Consider the following 18,258-nt stretch of genomic DNA (forward strand, 5'->3'; position numbering starts at 1 on the left):
TACACTCTTTCATACACACCTAGTAGATTTCCCTCCTAGCACTCCTGATGTTTTTTATGACATTTTTGAGTGATTATTGGGTGGATGTCTGCTCACCTCTTTGGACTGTAAGCTCTAGGAAGGCAGGGATCTGGGTTTCTTTTTTTATTCATTGGTACTCCCAGGCTTACTATAGATCTTAAGGATCCTCAATAAATTATGATAGTCGAAGCAATAAAGTACTGCCCACCCCAACCACACACAATCCTCACGTGAAGAGTAAGGACCAGCTAGGTGTGAGTTTGTTATTCAAGGAAGTAGTGAATTCTGGAAGTTTGGGGAAGAGGATGAGTGAGGCGGCGCTATAACTTCATAGTTACCGTTTGTTTACTTCCGGCATAATCTTCCTGACACAGATCACAGATAAGGCTGTGGGTATAGGTACAGTAGTGGTTCTCAAAGTGTAGTCCTCTGACCGGCAGCACCAGCATTACCTGGGAACTTGTTAGATATACAGATGCTTGGGCCCCACCATAGGCCTACCTATTCAGAGACTCTGGAAGTGGGACCTATTATAGATAATATTCCTGGGGACGAAAAGGAAATTATGCTTTTCCCCTCCTGCAGGTTTGTTTCTCCCCTGAGGTGATCTTGCTGTGATTTTCACCTCAAGCGATGGTGTGTGTGGCATATGCCTGGGATTCTGCATAAGGAGGCAGAAGTTCTCGCCTACAAGTTGCAGCTGGGTGGGTGTGGGCAGCTGTCATCTGGGTACATCTTCCCATTATAAGGGATTGCAGACATGTGGGGGAAAAGACTAGCCAGGGATGAGGTTACCCAACTGCCTGCCGGTGCAGACAGACGCCAAGCCACATGGAGGGGATACTGGGCTGCATCGCGACTCCCAGGCCTTGGCTCACGGAACCCAGGCCCCCACTGCCTCCCTGCCATCTTCCCAGGTAATAGGGGAACCGTGGGTCCCAGAGGCCCCGCAGCCTCTGCCTGCAGGGGTCGCACGAGGAGCGCGGCCCGCCCCCTCCTCCCCGGCCCCCGCCCCCGGCCCCGCCTTTCTCCGGTTCGGCCCCCGCCTGGCCGGGTCCCTCCAGTTTCTCCTCGCGCAGCCGCCGCCAAAGCCTGGAGAAGTGGAATCTCGCCGGCGCCGCTGCCTGCGCGGGACTCGCGGAGCGGCACTGGGCATGCTCAGTCGCCGGAGCCCGTCCTGGTCTCAAGTAGGAAGCTCGTGCGCTGCACCCGCAGCTGATCCGGGCGCTCCAGGGAAGGCGAGATTGGAGCAGAGCAGCCGGGCGCCGGTGCCGGAGCGAGCGCGGCGCGCATCGCTGGTGAGCCTCGTTTTCTTCCTTGCTTTTGCCCTGGACCCCAGGGCGGCCCGGGAGTGCTGGCGAGAGACCCGGGCAGCGGCAGCGGCAGCGGCGTGCGACGAGTGGCTGCGCTCAGCCCGGCTGCTGCTCCTCTCCTGCCGGCCCCTGGGGCTGCGCGGCCACTGCCGCCCGCCTCGCGGCAGCCACAGCTGCAGCAGCTGCCGCGGCATCTGCAGGGGGAACTCGTTGCGGAGTCCGATGCACCCTGCGCTCGCGCCGCAGGGCCGGCCGGGTGGCACCGCGACTGCGGGCTCACTCCTTGACTTCCATCCCTCCCGCTTCCCGGCGCCCTGGTTCCCTCGGCAGCCCGGGCTTGGCGGGGCCTGGGGCGGGGGAAGACAGGGTTGGACGGGGTGCGCCCGGGTGGGGGGCTGCGGAGGGGAAAAGTGAGGGCGGGCGCCGCGGAGAAGAGCGCACACCCCCTTGCCCTGGTACCGGCCTCTGCTGTGCGGTTGGGCTCTCCCTCCTGGGGCGGCAGCGCGCTCCTGCCGGGGAGTTGGAGACGGCGCTGGCTTCTTGGGGGTTCAGACGCTAGCTGCTGGGAGATCAAAGGGGGAAAAGTTCATTTCCCTCTCGGCGGCAGAGAGCGTTTTAAGTAGAAAATGGCTGGGCGAAGGGGACCTAATCCGGGAAGCTGGCCACCGGGTCCTGAATGCCCCTCTGCTGCCCGGCGGGAGGAATGGAGGGTTGAACGTTGGAAATGACATTTGTTCGATGAAAACAGCGCTGGACGGAGCGAGGGGTGCCGAGTCCCATAGAAACAATGCTGGATGGTCTAGACCGCGGTGAAGAGATCTAGAACTGAGGGGGTAGGGCGAAGGGCCGAGGGAGAGTGGAACTTGAATTAAACCAGAATAAATTGGAGAAATCAGATTTAGAGTTGTGGCCGTTTTGTAGTCAAGTTCTGCGCAGTTTAGAGCCACAACTGTCATAAACGTTTTTGGATGGATTGAGTGGTTGGGAGGGCCAAGATTGAGAAGAGACTAACAAGGTCAGGGTCAGAAGCTCCGACGAGACTGGGTTCTGGAGGGGGCGTAGTTTTAACAAGTCCTTCAGTCACTGTCTTTACATTGCGCCTGATGACTTAGATGAAATACCTAAAGGATTATCATAAAATGATGCCAACAGTGGTGTTTCAGTTCCAAGAAATGAGGAAACTTTGGGAAATTGGCATTGGTTTGTCATTTGTTTAATATTTAACTGATTTAAACAAACAAAACAGTGGCTTCCTGATCTGTTGTTCTGGATTTGGGTCTCTTAAGTCTTTGATTTTTTTTTTTTTTTTTTCCTTGTCATGGACTTCTATTTCAAATCTTGTCCTCAAAAGGCCATGATAATTAAGGATATCCAAGTTTGTGTAGCTGGCCTTTCAGGAACATAATCCTTGAAGGGGGATTTCTTTGTGAATTTAGGTAGCAGCTTTGTTGCATTTTCTATTTGTAGCTTGAAAACAGTAATTGTTCAACAGCTGTGTATCGTAATTTGCAGAATCCTAGAAATGCACTGATTTGAAAGGATGGCATTTTTCAGATGGATGAGGAATCTCGTGCTGGGGGAGATGCTGAGAGAACACAGGTGGCAGTACAGTATAGTGGGCTAGGAGTCAGGATACCAAGGGAGACACACAGGCAAGATTTCTGTTGCTTTTCTTCTGTCATCATCGTACTGCATGACCCCCAGAATCCCTTGAGGTCTTCATAATCTAGGGATGCCCCTGGGTATTTGGTCAGAGCTTTGGAGAAAGGGGTCTAAAGTTGAGATCTTTTTCCAGGGAAGGAGTTCCTTACACTTTATTCTCTTTTCAAAAGGATATTTTGAACTAGGTAATTCACCTCCAAGGAGCCAGCACCATTCAGCACTTTGTGAAACTTTTATGCAGTGGTAGTGGAAAAGCTTGATGAGCTGAAGTCTAAAAGACTGGCATTTTACACTTAAATGGACTAATATGAGTAAGAGACTACAACATTATTTAAAAAATTACTACATCTTGTAAGAATCCACATGTACAAAGATAACGTATTTTAAAACTGTTACTCTTTTTACTTTTTTAATGTCACGTTTCAACTTTCAGTGATCTTTTTCCTGCCACCAGAAAAACAACAAACATTGAATTCCCTTTCTTCCTTCCTTCCTTCCTTCCTTCCTTCCTTCCTTCCTTCCTTCCTTCCTTCCTTCCTTCCTTTCTTTCTTTCTTTCTTTCTTTCTTTCTTTCTTTCTTTCTTTCTTTCTTTCTTTCTTTCTTTCTTTCTTTCTTTCTTTCTTTCTTGTTACAGCAGGAATTAATACTGAAAGCCTTGCCTTAGTATTAGTACAGGGTTGGGGCACCTGGGTGGCTCAGTCAGTTAAGCCATCAGATTCTTGGTTTCGGCTCAGATCATGATCTCACAGTTTGTGGGTTCAAGCCTTGTGTCCAGCTTTGCACTGCCCGTGTGGAGCCTGCTTGGGATTCTCTGTCTCCCTGTCTCTCTGCCCCTCCCTGCTCTCTCTCTCTCTCTCAAAATAAATAAATAAACTTAAAAAAAAAAATAGTACAGGGTTATGCTGAGTACTCTGATTTCACAGTATCTAAATTTGCCTTTTAAGAAAAATGAATTATTCTCTATCTTTTTTAGTTACACTTTTTAAAAAAGTTTATTTATTTTGAGAGGGGGTGGGGTGTGTGGGCAAGAGAGGGGCAGAGAGAGAGAGGGAGAGATAATCCCAAGCAGGCTCTATGCTGTGAGCTTGGAGCCCGACATGGGGCTTGAACCCAATGAACTGAACTGCAAGATCATGACCTGAGCCGAAATCGAAAGTTGGGCGCTTAACCGACTGAACCACTTAGGTGCCCTTAGTTACACTTTTAAATTTTTTTTTTTTTTTTTCAACGTTTATTTATTTTTGGGACAGAGAGAGACAGAGCATGAACGGGGGAGGGACAGAGAGAGAGGGAGACACAGAATCTGAAACAGGCTCCAGGCTCTGAGCCATCAGCCCAGAGCCTGACGCGGGGCTCGAACTCACGGACCGTGAGATCGTGACCTGGCTGAAGTCGGACGCTTAACCGACTGCGCCACCCAGGCGCCCCGAGTTACACTTTTAAAATAGGCAGGACTCTGATGTTGTAACACCTTAAGTTTTCCATGGCTGTAGGGCTTTTAGGAAAGTATTATAAGAAGGTATTAACTAGTTATGTGAGCAATTCTTATTTTCCTGCCCCATGTTAAGGAAACTAGCATTTGTTGAATGCTTGCTCTGTGCCAAGTCTGATATGAAGCTTCTTACGTATATTATCTTATGTCTCAGTATCTTTCACATGAATGTCAGCTTCCCAAGAAAGCCCCTCTGAGGAGGTGGACAATAGTTTGATTGCACAGCAATAGAACTTTAAAGTTTTATCTTATATGAGAATATTTCTGACGTTTTCGTTATTAAAGAAGCATTCTGTTGTGAAACATTTTTGATTTGTTATTTGGAATTAGATTTGATTGGAACAGCATGTTTTCAAAATGATTTGAATGTTTTAAATAGTCTCTCTGGATTTAAAAACTGTTTTATGTTCGTTTATTTTCAACAGTGTTGTGCTACCAACACATAAACCTAACTGTAAGGGAGATAAACCCAGATTACCCATTTTATTTCGAATGTGTTATTAGTGTTATTAGTATTCTTCCAGTTGATGGCATGTCTCAGTTGAAATGGTTTGTCAGACACAGAGTGACAGATTCTCCATAATAAAAGAGTCTGGTGGGATTTGGTGGAAAGACTATGAACCAGTGACTCCCAAGACTTGCCTCTGAGTCAGGCTCTTCTGCTACTTTCATTTACTGTGTGATCTTGGGAAAGTCTGTTTCCTTGTCTGGGCCTCAGTTTTTCCATCTGTAAAATGAGGGAGTTGCAGTAGAGTGCACCTCCTGTTGGGTTCTTTTGTCCCATTTCAGGAGTCTGTGATGCAACCATTTGAGGACGTGGGGGTGGGGGTGGGGGGGTGATTTGGACTTAATTTAGAGCATTAGATGAAGCTGATTTTGTGTTTCACTAGGTCTGGCCTATCCTGACCTGGCCTTTGAGGATTGCCTTTCCCTCCCTTTTTTTTTTTTTTAAACTTTTTTTCAAAGTTTATTTATTTTTGAGAAAGAGAAAGACAGAGTGCAAGTAGGGGAGGGACAGAGAGAGAGAGGGAGACACAGAATCTGAAGCAGGTTCCAGGCTCTGAGCTGCCAGCACAGACCTGGACGTGGGGCTGGAACTCATGAGCCATGAGATCATAACCTGAGCCGAAGTCGGATGCTCAACTGACTGAGCCACTCAGGCACCCTGTGGAATGCCCTTCCTTTTTTTGGCCAAATCCTTAACTCCCCTTTAGTTTTTGTCAAAGAATGGTTGTCATAAAATTAACTCTGTGGCCCTGCCAAGTCTAGGTAGGGGTAAGGTAATGATTAGATTTGGATAAAGCACATTAGATATTTGAAACTGTTTTATAGCATCTTCTGAGGGGAAACTCTGCTCTTGGGCATCAGATAAACTGAGAGAGAAGCCTCTACAGAGGCCACAGAGGAGAGTATCATATGTCTGGGGTGCCGGGCCTACTCCTAGGAAGTTTTGGCAAGCCCTTTCCATGTCCCCATCCTCTGTCTTCAGCCCTCGATTAGAAATGTAGCCCTTGCTCTCTGGAATAAAATTATCATTATCATTTCATGTTAGCACCATCCCTGTATTGGGCAGGTGTCCAGGGTCCGCTTCTGCAGTAGCAGGAGTGGTGGCTGTTGAGAGACATCTACTCAGCTTTGGCAAGATCGTGAACTTTTTTCCTTTTCTTTCTTTTTCTTTTGGCAAGCTATGATGATGGGGCAGAGAACAAAGGAGACTGATGCATTCGGTGTTTGTAGTGCACTTTGCTTTCATGACATTCACAAAACTCAGTGTCATTAACCTTCAAGCGAGGCAGGTGAGGAGACGCCAGAGTTGTTACCCACGTTTTAATAATTGATGATAAACAGGCAGTAAATCTAATGCTTCTGATGTTAACCAGGCTGCAGGGTTACTAGGCCTCTGGTAGGAGTGAAGCAGTAACTCAAACATGAGAGCCCTAAGGGAGGAAAGGCATAGAGGTTAGAAAGTCAGGTCACTACAACTTGGCCAGAAGTAAGAAGTCTGGATCAATTTCAAAGTATTAGAGGCCTTGGGGCACCTGTGTGGCTCAATCGGTTGACTGCCAGTCTCTTGATTTTAGCTCAGCTCATGATCCCGGGTTGTGCGATCGAGCCCTGTGTTGGGCTCTGTGCTGAGTGTGGAGCCTGCGTGGGATTCATTCCCCCCTCCCCCCTCGTTCCCTCTCCCTCCCCCTCTGCCCCTTTCCCTCACTCATGAGCTCTCTCTCTAAAAATAAATCTTAAAAAAAAAAAAAAAAGTGTTAGAGGCCTTTAGGTGTAGACTCACAGGAGACATTTCCTTTCTGCATAATCTTATTTCCATTATGTTTGAATCCTACCTGGTTTTATAAGCATTGACCAAATGCTAGGACAGACATTAGTTTTATCATCAGGAAAAAGGTCTAAATGTATAATGTATTGATACATAAAATGTATAGATTTATATGGACAAAGATGGGATGAGAACTTGGAAAAAAATGAGTAGTATGGAATTATGGATTAAGGTATTTATGATTTGACAGTGGTTATAAGTTCTATTCTTTGCCTCTCATGGAAATCCTGCAAAATTTTGTCTGCTAGGTAATAACTGAGGTTTTAAAAGTGTAACTCTACTGGAAAGTATGCTTTAGGAATACTCAGGGTGGGAGGAAAAGTGGTTTCGTTTGTGTTTTTCTTTTAAAGTAGGCTAAAAAGAATGCGGTTTTGTAACGGAGCTAGGAGGAAGTGCGTTTAGGAGGAGGAGGTTGGAGAGAACCTGCAGAGAGCTCCAGAGAGTGAAGGGCAAAGCTGTTTTGGGAGAAGGAAAGCTTGGCATTACAGTGCTGTAGGATGTAGTGTTTTCAGAATTGCTGCCCTATAAATCAGGTTTTAGTTTCCACACAATTTAAAAGTGCAAAGCATGGTGTTAGGCCTGCAGGCCATTGTCTGTTGGGGATGTGTTTGCTGGCCTTATCAAAATAATGATGATGCTGAAGTGAATGTTTTGTAAGTGTGTCTAAATTAGAAGATGTGCCCTTTTTTCTTTTTTTTTTTTAATTTTTTTAACGTTTATTTATTATTGAGAGACTGAGAGACAGAGAGACGCAGAGCATGAGCAGGGGAGGGGTAGAGAGAGGGGGACACATAGAATCTGAAGTAGGCTCCAGGCTCTGAGCTGTCAGCACAGAGCCCGACCTGGGCTCGAACTCACAAACTGCGAGATCATGACCTGAGCTGAGGTCGGTTGCCCTATCTGAGCCACCCAGGCGCCCTATCTTTTTTCTCTTTTCTTTCTTTTTTCATGTTTATTTATTTTGAGAGAGAGAGCACACATGCATGTGCCGGGAAGGGGTAGAGAGCGAGGGAGAGAGAATTCCAAGCAGACTCTATGCTGTCAGTGCAAAGCCCGATGTGGAGGCTTGATCTCACAAATCACAAGATCAATGACCCGAGCTGAAATCAAGAGTCAGATGCTTAATCAACTGAACCACCCAGGTGTCCCATAAAGATGTGTCCTTTTTTCTCTGAGACTATACCCTTCTGATTTGGGGGTTAGATTTTTTTTTTTTTTTTTAATGAATTGGTGGGAATATTTTTATTTGGCAGCTTAATGGTCCATGAAATTGACAAGTCTGGGAAGCCAGGCCTGAGATGTCCGAGCCCTGCCTTTGGGATAGAGTGAGAAGTGTAGGCCAGGCCAAACTGGAGCTTATGGGTGGGCTGATGGGGCCTCTGGGCCTTCCAGGAATGTAGGGTCACTGGTAGAGACCAGGGTCTTAGGAGCTTGGAAGAAGCTAATTTTGAAAGTGCTCTGGGAACTAGCAGATATTTTTGAATTATAGCCCAAGAATGTCAAAGGAAGTGCCAAGAAGAAAGATGAGGGTCTGAGAGAGCAGAAAGGACAACTGAAATGTGAATTTCAGCAGGCAAGGCCTCAAAATGACAGCTCTTAGTGTTGGTTTCTTTGCATGCAGGCTCCTTTCTGCCAAGGCAGCATGCTTTAGCAATTTGGCGTTGGTGCTTCTAGGAAATGCTGCTAGAGTCAAAGCCATAGAACTACAAGTGGTCTAACAGCCAGCTTGGTTTGGACCTCTGAGTATCATGTCTTCCAGAGCAAGTAGGAAGCTTAAGAATAGTTTGCTCAGGGAATTGCAAACCCAGCTTATTTCTGTTTTAAATAGTAGGTTAAGAAAATGATGCATTTTCTTTTTTTTTTTTTTTTTTTTAATTTTTTTAATGTTTGTTTATTTTTGAGACAGAGAGAGACAGAGCATGAATGGGGGAGGGTCAGAGAGAGAGGGAGACACAGAATCTGAAACAGGCTCCAGGCTCTGAGCTGTCAGCCCAGGGCCCGATGCGGGGCTCGAACTCACAAACCTGAGATCATGACCTGAGCCGAAGTCAGACGCTCAACCGACTGAGCCACCCAGGCACCCCGAAAATGATGTATTTTCAAATAATACTTTAAAATCTATGCTTAATGATATCTGGGTCTTAGTGGTCATCATGGCAATCTATTGTTGGAGCTCTTTGTGCTAAGAGCTTTATCACCGTTAACCTATTTAATTCTTACAAAATGCCGTAGTGCTGTCCCCATTTTAGAGATAAAGAAACTTTAGAGGTCCTTTTGACTAAAGCCTGCACAGTGAACAGTAATGCTAACCCTGTAACTGTAGTGAGTATAGAGGAGTCCATCAGAGGATTGCTGAGGGACTGACAGGATGAAGAAATAACATTTATTAATTAAGGGTCAACTATGTGCCTTGTGTTTTACAGGAAACATCTCACTTAGTCCTTTAGGGTACCTCCTTCTTATCTCTTCTGAGTGAGGAACCTTCCTAAATTCACCATTTGGGGAAGAGGTGAAAATTTCACCTTTCATCCATTTTCACAATGGACATTAACCTAAATCCACATATTTAACGGTGGAATTAGTTCTTTCATATTACGGTTCCAATATGCGTTTCTTTCATGTGCCCACAAATTGAGTAGCAGAAAATCCAGATATAATTTCTGAATGTGTCTGAAACTAGGGGTTGCTGTATAGCCTCTCTGGACACATTGCAGTCTAGAATGTTTCTACTGTGAAAAAATACACACTGGAATCTGATTGGTTGTCACGTGCCGATCATGGGGCAATGCTAAGCATGGCAGAGGTTTCTGATGTCTGGGAGAAGGTGAGGTGAGGGTTTCCAGGTTTCTCCAGCTACTTGTGGCTGGCTTGAGACTTTTGGCCGCTGGAGTGGTGGGTCTGGAGAGAGAAATTCAGCATGCTTGTTGGTGGTGCCTCTCTTTGGAGCATCCGGCACGCTCCCTTCTGATTTTCATTGGATTTCCTAAGTGGACTTTTATCCTGGGCAAGAGAGTCTGCCTGTTTGCTGGGCAGTACTACTTGTCAGTGGAAGTGAATAAATTAGAATTTCTTTAGCGTGAGTTAGGTTCCTTGAGTTGATTTTTTTCCTGAGTGAACTAATACCAAATTTCTGAACCTAGTAACTGAGGCATGGTCTGGACTCACAGACATATAGATACTTTGAGAAACACTGATTCAACCTCAGATTCTTCTATCTGACCAGAATTTATCTTCTCTTATAACCAGGCTTTATTTATTTATACATTTTCCAGACCACTAGTGGAGACAGACAACAAGAAACCTTAGCTTCATTTATTTGTTCATGCCTTTGTTCAGCAGATGTTTATTGAGCACGTACGTTGTGCCAGGCACTGTGAGAAGTTCAGGAAGACAGAGGAATGTACCAGAGCACTGACTGTAAGGTGCGACAGGAGAGGCATGTGTGTGAAGTCTGAGGGAGTGGAGAGAAGGAAGGCTGTCTTCACTTGGTGGGAGTGAGGAGCCATGGCTAGGGACTCCTAGTGTAAAATCCCCACTACAGAAACCCTTTTCAGCTGACTCCTTTTCCATTTTCCTTCCCTCCATAGAACTGTTACAGCCTGTTTCTTCTATCCAATACCTGGGATTTGCCACTCCTTCCATTGGGAACCCAGAGATTTGGCCTTTCAAATCTCTATAGCAGTGGTTCTCAAAGAGGAGTGGGGGAGGGCAATTTTACCCTCCAGGGAATATTTGTCTGTCTTTCTTTCTTTCTTTCTTTCTTTCTTTCTTTCTTTCTTTCTTTCTTTCTTTCTCTTTCTTTCTTTCAGAGAGAGAGGGTGCAAGTGAGCGAGGGGCAGAGGGGGGGGGAGAGAAGAGAGAGAGATGGAGAAGAATCTCATGAGGGTCAGAGAGAAAGAGAGAGAAGAGTGGGGCTCACCCAGAGTGGGGCTTGAGCTCACCCAATGTGGGACTTGAACTCCTGAACTGTGAAATCATGACCTAAGCCGAGGTCGGATGCTTAATGACTGAGCCACCCAGGTGCCCTTGGAGACATTTTTGATTGTCATGACTGTGGAAGGAGTACTACTGGCATCTAGTGGGTAGAGGCCAAGGATGCTTGTAAATATCATACAGTGCGTGCATGCACAAGACAGCCTTAGGGAAAGGTGGTAGCAGGTGGTTAATAGCCAGATTCTTAGGCTTCCAGTCTTGCTCTGCAATTTAATAGCCACATGACTGGCGACAATAGAATTACAGAATTACAGGTGGAGAACAGAATGTACAGTGCTTTAGTTTCATCATCCATAAGTAGGAATACTAATGGTGCCTATATGATATAGTCGTTAGGAGGTTTTCATGAGTTAATATTTGAATATAATAATGAACAATACTTGGCATGAAATAAGATCTTAACAGTTATAAGTATTTTTTATTTTGAGCAAAACTTTAACTTTTGACTCCAGAGAGCTTGAGTTTAGAGAATCCAGGGCAGCTGAGTTTGTGGCACCATCTCTCTGTATGCTTTGGCGTAAGAATTGGCCATTGTTTTTGTTTCTCTGGTCCCTTTTTGTCCATGGGTTTTATTTTCCACTGTTTCCACCTCTTGATTGTAGGACTTTTGATAGCTTTGTCTTTCATCCTTTTTTCCCAGGGACCCAGATTTATGTCCTTAATGAACCTTTCCCTGGAGGGCTGAGAAATATATTTATGATTTTTTCTTAGCTCTTTCTATTTTGGGAATGGTGAGAAAGCAGGAAGCAGGTCAGGGGAGACCGCCTTACTTCCTGATTGTCACAGCTCCCCTCTCTATGAAGTTCCACGCAAGAGTGAGAGCAGGTGGTAGTGCCTGCTTAGTAACTAACTCTTCCCTCTCTCCACCCACCAGCTCCACCCCCAGGTTAGGTGCCTACTACTTCCAAAATACCCTGTAATTGGGCCACGACATTATCTGCCTGCTTGAAATCATTTCTAAAAATCAAAGCAAAGATGTAGAATGTGTCAGTGGGCTTTAAAACGTCTTGGTCCTCTACTTGAAGGTTTTGGAGTTGTTCTGAAAACAAAAGAGCAAACTTGTTACCTTAGGTGGCAGTGTCTCTGTGGCCTACAACTGGGTCTTCCTTTCACTTGCAAAAGTGCTCAAGTCATGGTCCTTGATGGCTTTCCACAGGAAGATGGGCTTGTGGCTGCCACTCAGCAGATCAGATTTACTGTCAAATTTTGCTAACATAATTGACCTGTAAAGATTGCCATTCTGTGTTTTGAATGGTATCAACAGACTTGAGAAAAGTAAGAAGTTGTCATGAGCTTTCTTTTTTTTTTTTTTGACAGGAAGCAGGATTTATTGGTGGGCATGAATGGGGAAGGGCAGTGCTGAGGTTCACATGAGTGCAGAGCCCGCCATTTGTCCAAGGGGCCACGATTAGGGATGTATTTGACTCCACAGCGATCTGGAATGAGCTGCTTTTTAGCCACACCATGTCTTCAAGTTCGTCCCCATTAAACTTAGTAAAGCCCCACTTCTTGGAAATGTGGATCTTCTGGCGCCCAGGGAACTTGAACTTGGCCCTACGTAGGACCTCAATCACATGCTCCTTGTTCTGCAGCTTGGTACAGATGGACATGATGACTTGGCCAATGTGGACCCTGGGGCTTTCCGGAGGCACCCCGCATACCTGTCTGGAGCCTAGATTGGAGAATGCGTGAGGCCAAACCTCAATGTCCACCGGAAAAAAACTGTCTCTAAGGTCCCTCAGGGCAATCCGTACAACCAACAGGCAAGTTGTCATAAGCTTTCTAATTCCTTCCCCATGACACAGTTATCTCTCCCCTGAATGAGAGCAGTGGCCTCTCAGTGGCCTCCTGGCCTGTCCAGCTCCATTCATTCAGTTGGGCTTCCAAAGCGCTGGGCGCTGTTCCAAATGCTGCCTGTGGAAACGGACCAGGGTGGAAACTGACCAGGATGGCCACTGTGTCTGCCTGCCTAAACTCTGTGTCTGGCGGGAGAGACTGACTACTGTGATAAAATGTGATGTGTGCTACCACGAGGGGAGGTGGGAGGTACTCCTTGCTTCCGAGACTAGCACCTGCCCTGGTTGGGTGTAGGGGGTGTGTCAGGCACGGCTTCCTTCCAGAGGAAAGGGTAGACAGCATGCCTGGCACCTCCACATCTGTAAGGTGCCCCTGACTCCAGACTCCTGCTTGGAGCTATGTTGTTGCTGATGGTGTGCCTCCCTTCCTTCCCACCACTGTGGCCTCTCGTCGAGTTGCCTTCTCTGTGGTCTCTCTGTTCATCCTCTGCACTGCCTGCAAAGTGATCTCCTGAAATCCTCTGCAGGTCCGGGCATGCCCGTCCCAGCCCTCCAGGGGCTCCTCATTGCCCTCAAGATGATGTGCCAGCTTCTTGGCATCGCACCTGGTACCCTTCATGATCTGCTTCGCTCTCCATCTCATGCTCAGAGCTTGAGCCACACCGTTCTCACGACCTGCCCTTTTGGCTTTGGGGCTTTTGTCCTCTGTTCCCATTGCCTGCAACCATTCTTACTGTCGGTGTATTCTTTACTTGCTTGACTTTTGTTTCTCCTTCAGAAGTAGCTTAATCATCACCCACCTCAGTGTGTGTCAGAATGACCTGAGGGCTGGCTAAAACACACATTCTGCCCTTACCCCCAGAGTTTCTGACTCCCAGGACTGTGGGGTGGCCCCATCAAAGTTTGTACTTCTAACAATATCCTGGGTGATGTTGATGCTGCAGGTCTGGGGACCACGCTTGGGAGACCCTAGGTACATGGTCACCAAGGACAGGGTGACTGGTTCTTTTTGCTTCCACTGTGAGCGCCTGACAATCTCTCTTACATCAAGCCTTTGTTGTCATACTGCTTTGCAACTATTTACTTTCCTGGCTTCTCTTTAGTCTGTAAGCCCCTTGAGGGACAACACTGTTACTTCTTTATCTTTGTGCTCCCAGTGCTTAGAAATCCTGGGTGCTCATTAAACATTTGTCAACGAATGAATATATGAATGAAAAATAACTTTATCATTGGAGACTTTAATAAATATGCCCCAGAACGTATTTTAGCAGCTAGTTTTTCCAACAGTTTCCCCCACAGTTGTGAAGGTATAGGCTTATAACATGCTGTTAATGAGATCAGCATGCGTTTGGTTAACATAAGAGCCAGTTAGCTGTGTGGTTTTGTGTCCAAATTCTAGAAAGGTCTAGGGGAGGGACTAATACTAAGCATATTAGTGTTTCTGGAATTACTCAAAAATTACTCAAACATAGGTTTTTAAATAGTGGCTTGGTATGAAAATATGTGTCCAAAAGATATGCAGATGTCATTTAATTTAGCAACCATAGCATAACTGTGGTCTTTTTATTTGAAATAATAAATCTCAGTGAACTGATATTAAATGTAACCAGATGTTTAAGCAATCATTTCTTTAAGCCAGAGGGAGGGATAGCTAGAATACTTCATGTGCTTATTCATTCCGTAGATGTTTATTGAGCATCTATCTACTATGTGCCAATAGGCCCTAGGACTATGGCAATGAGTAAAACACTCCTGCTTTCTCAGTGGGAGGTGCCAGGGGGAAAATAGAGTTGGGGGATGTGATGCAGAGTGCCTAGAAGGCTCCTTTAGATCAAGTGGTAGGAAGTGACTTATTAAGCTGTGTCCTGATTGACAGGAAGTGATGGCCATGTCGAGATCATGACACGACAGGAAGTGATGGCCATGTCGAGATCATGACATGGAAGGGAGCAGTTTAAGGCTACGAGAATGGTGCAGAGGGCCTAACTTTAAAGCCTGTCTTTGAGGATCCCTGATGCCCCTGTGGTCTTGAAGACTGGATTGACGTCACCTTATTATTATTTTTATTTTTTTAATGTTTATTTATTTTTGAGAGAGAGAGAGAGAGAGAGAGAGAGAGAGAGACACACACAGACAGTGTGAGCAGGGGAGGGGCAGAGAGGGAGGGAGACACAGAATCCGAAGCAGGCTCCAGGCTCTCAGCTGTCAACACAGAGCCCTATGTGGGGCCTGAACTCACGAACTCATGAGAACCGTGAGATCATGACCTGGGCTGAAGTCAGACGCCCAACCAACTGAGCGACCCAGGCGCTCCCCCCCTCCACCCGTCACCTTATTATTGTGCTTGCTAATTCAGATCCAGGCTCAAGCCTTGCTTCCACAGCTCCGAAAGCAGTACTTCCCAAAGGGTGTTCAGTGAAACCTGAGTTATGGGAAATATGTTGGGAATAAAGGTTTCTGCCATTGAGTTCAGAAAACTGCATGCACCTTCTCTTTCCATTAACATATTCAGGAGGTTAACTACATTTAGTCCCGTGTTTGCCCACGGGCCTACTTTGCGCAGCATCTTCTGAACTGATGTATCTTGTTGCACACCTTGGACAGTCAGCTCTAAAGCTGCTGCTTCGTGCACACCTAAAAGAATATTTCACGTGAGGCAGGCTTCTCTCTGCTCTTCACGTTCCGCTTCCCCTTTGGTGACTTTGATTGTGGAAGAGAAGGTGGGAGTGGGATTTCTCACATTGGTTTTCCAAATGCCTTGTGCCCAGTGGATCAGTCCACTGATTTGGGTCCAAAGGTAAGTGGCGTTTAGAGCCTGAGAGGTCATTGTTCGTTCGCTGCATTTGGGGAGGGGTTGGCTGTAATGTCATGTCCATGCAAGCGGTTTCTGCACACGCTTTAGCCTCTATTACTTTAATGGAGAATGGTTTGTGGTTGAGTTCTTCATTCTGTCGTCTTTTGGGTATGTTTACAGCTTTGGGTGTCAGCTGACCCTGAGTAGAAGTAGGGGGAGAGGAGTGATCTGCTGGGAGTTGCTAAGGGTGAGCCTTAGGTATGAGAACATTAAGCTTGGGTCAGACGCTGTGTACTGAACCTTTACTGATGTTTTGGAATCTTAATACCAGCTTAAAAAATACTGGCATTTAGATTTCCTTTCAGTTGAGGTATGTTTGGTTTTGGCCCTTCCTGAAGTCAGAGCAGATGGACAGGGTCTGTCTTTTTGAAGTTTTGTTGTTGACCTTTATGGTTCTAGTTTGGCACAGCAAGCCTGGAAAGGTTCAAGGTGGGATAAGCTCACTGAAAACTTTCATTTGAGGGAGAGTCCAAGATGAGTCTTTTTGTAGAATAATTCAGAGTAAAAGAGCATTTGGCTCACTTGCCAGGGTTGCGGGGAGGCTCCCATCCTGTGCTGCTGATTTTTTGTGCTTGGGGCAATTTCTAGAAAGAGGCAGTGTGGGGCCTGACTGAGAAAAAGGTTAAAGAAGCTGCAGATACAGATGGAATAGTCCTGGAAATGGCCCACCCAGTGAGGGAACTAGTGGTGGGGCACTAGAGGGAATACCTGGGGTTTCCTTCTAGTTCTAGGAATTTGGAATGATTAGTGCTTTTGGGTCCTCTGTGTTGGGGCACTGTGTTTGCATGGGTTGTGCTCTCCTTAAATGAAACAGAAAATTTAGTATGAGTGGTGGATATATTGGATACCATTACTGTGCACAGGATTGCTGTGTCTTCAATTATCTAGTATCCCCAAACTCCTGCATTCAAATGATATACATTCCAGTGACTTGAGCAGGAAGTGTGAGAAGTAGTGGAACAGAAGTAACACTCACTGCTCTTATGCATGAGACCTAGCAGTTGGGTCAGTGTCGTTTTCTAAAAATGTCTTTTTTTCTAGGTCTTGAGGTTATTTCTACTAAAATGAGTAAAGGAAGTCTTGCATTCCCTCAACTTAGGTATAATTGTCTCCCGGTCAAAGTCATCTCCTGCTGACTTGAGTTTTATTTCATCTTAAATCATTTTCCTTTACTGGTACTAGATCCTGCTGTTCTATATATTACATGTATATATTTTGCAAGCCACAAGTTGAAACAAGAAACAAAAATAAGGCATGGAGTTTTATTGAATTTTATCTTTTCCCCCCTTAGTTCTGAGAACATGTGAATTGCAAGAAAATCAATATGAAAAAGCTGGGGAGAATGTTGATTTGCGGTATTATTATTTTTATTTCCTAGGAAGAAAACAGGATTTTCATTAGATGCCATTGCGTCGTTTTCCACTGAGAGCGGTAATAGGTGGGATGGATGGCCATATCCGGAGTTTGTATACATTTTTGCTTAAAATGTAAATGTTTTTTGTATGAACTTTGCCAAGGTGTTGCCCTCTTCCTGCAGCAGCAACTATTATACAGTATGGTTCTGTCTTGCCAAGGACCATTTCCTTTTATCAGAGTGAAACTTCAGGCAATTTTAACTTAGTTCTACCATAGGGGAGCTTGGAAGATACGAGTGTTCATGAAAGAACATTTATTTTTCCTTGGCCATTGACCTTGAAAGTAAATTTTTGAAAAACTTGAAGATCTATTATTTTGATTGATGGTTAGGTTAAAGGATACTCAATGTGATGTAATTATACAAATTGCATTTGCATAAAGCAAAAGATTACGAGAGAATGAGTAGAAATGAAAATAGAGTGCTTGCGTCATGGGATCGTGGATGATTTTGTTGGCTTTCTCATTCTTCTTCCTCCCTGACCATCATTAGTGTTTTTATGTCCTTTTGGCATGCAGTAAAAGGGGGAAAAACATGCCCTCATATGTTCATTTTCGTGTCCTCTAGAGGATGTGCATTTCAGAGCGTTTCTTCAAGGAGGCTAACTGGGAACAAAAAAGAACTGGCAATATGCTTAGTGAAATAAGCCAATCACAAAGGGATGGTTATTGAATGAATGTGTTTATGGGTCCCAGAATAGTGTAATTCATAGAGACAGAAAATAGAAAGGTGGTCGCCAGGGGCTGGGGTAAGGAGGTAACGGAGAGTTAGTGTTTAATGGATCTAGAATATGTATGATTTGAGGAAGATGAAAAAAGTTACAAAGACAGGTGTTGGTAATGGATGTACAACACTGTGATTGTACTTAATGCCATGGATCTGTACACCTAAACACGGTTGTAACGGTAAATCTTGTTATGTGTATTTTACCACAATCAAAGGGAAAAAAAAGTTTAAGCTAAAAAAAACCAAAAAACAGAGAGCTGTTCCCATTTCCTTCCTGTGTCCTCACCGACTGAAGCTGCTCTAGGCATGCTCTGATCTTGGTGTAGCCTGCCACTGGGGCTGAAGCTTTGAGGGGTGCAGAGGGCACAGACCCCAGCATCTGGGGGGATGTTTAGGGGCTGCTTGACCTGAACATGATCCCAAGCTCTTGTCTTTTTTTTTTTTTTTTTTTAAACATTTTTTATTTATTTTTGGGACAGAGAGAGACAGAGCATGAACGGGGGAGGGGCAGAGAGAGAGGGAGACACAGAATCGGAAATAGGCTCCAGGCTCCGAGCCATCAGCCCAGAGCCTGACGCGGGGCTCGAACTCACGGACCGCAAGATCGTGACCTGGCTGAAGTCGGACGCTTAACCGACTGCGCCCCCCAAGCTC

The 18,258-nt window shown here is 45.5% G+C and overlaps 1 protein-coding gene across 8 annotated transcripts in view; it reads left to right on the forward strand.

Annotated features, from left to right (window-relative positions):
- Window positions 1–1,181: 1,181 nt before the first annotated feature.
- The window catches only part of APBB2 (amyloid beta precursor protein binding family B member 2), a 383,779-nt gene continuing 366,702 nt past the window's right edge, over window positions 1,182–18,258 (forward strand). For 5 of the 8 annotated variants that reach the window (XM_058722758.1, XM_058722762.1, XM_058722765.1 and 2 more), the window contains exon 1: window positions 1,183–1,319. The gene's annotated coding sequence lies outside the window, so the exon portion shown is untranslated. Of the gene's footprint in view, window positions 1,320–18,258 lie in introns of all 8 variants that reach the window. The other 3 variants (XM_058722766.1, XM_058722767.1, XM_058722763.1) reach the window with 2 other exon arrangements.

Source organism: Neofelis nebulosa, chromosome 3 (genome assembly GCF_028018385.1).
Source record: "Neofelis nebulosa isolate mNeoNeb1 chromosome 3, mNeoNeb1.pri, whole genome shotgun sequence".
NCBI lineage: Eukaryota > Metazoa > Chordata > Mammalia > Carnivora > Felidae > Neofelis > Neofelis nebulosa.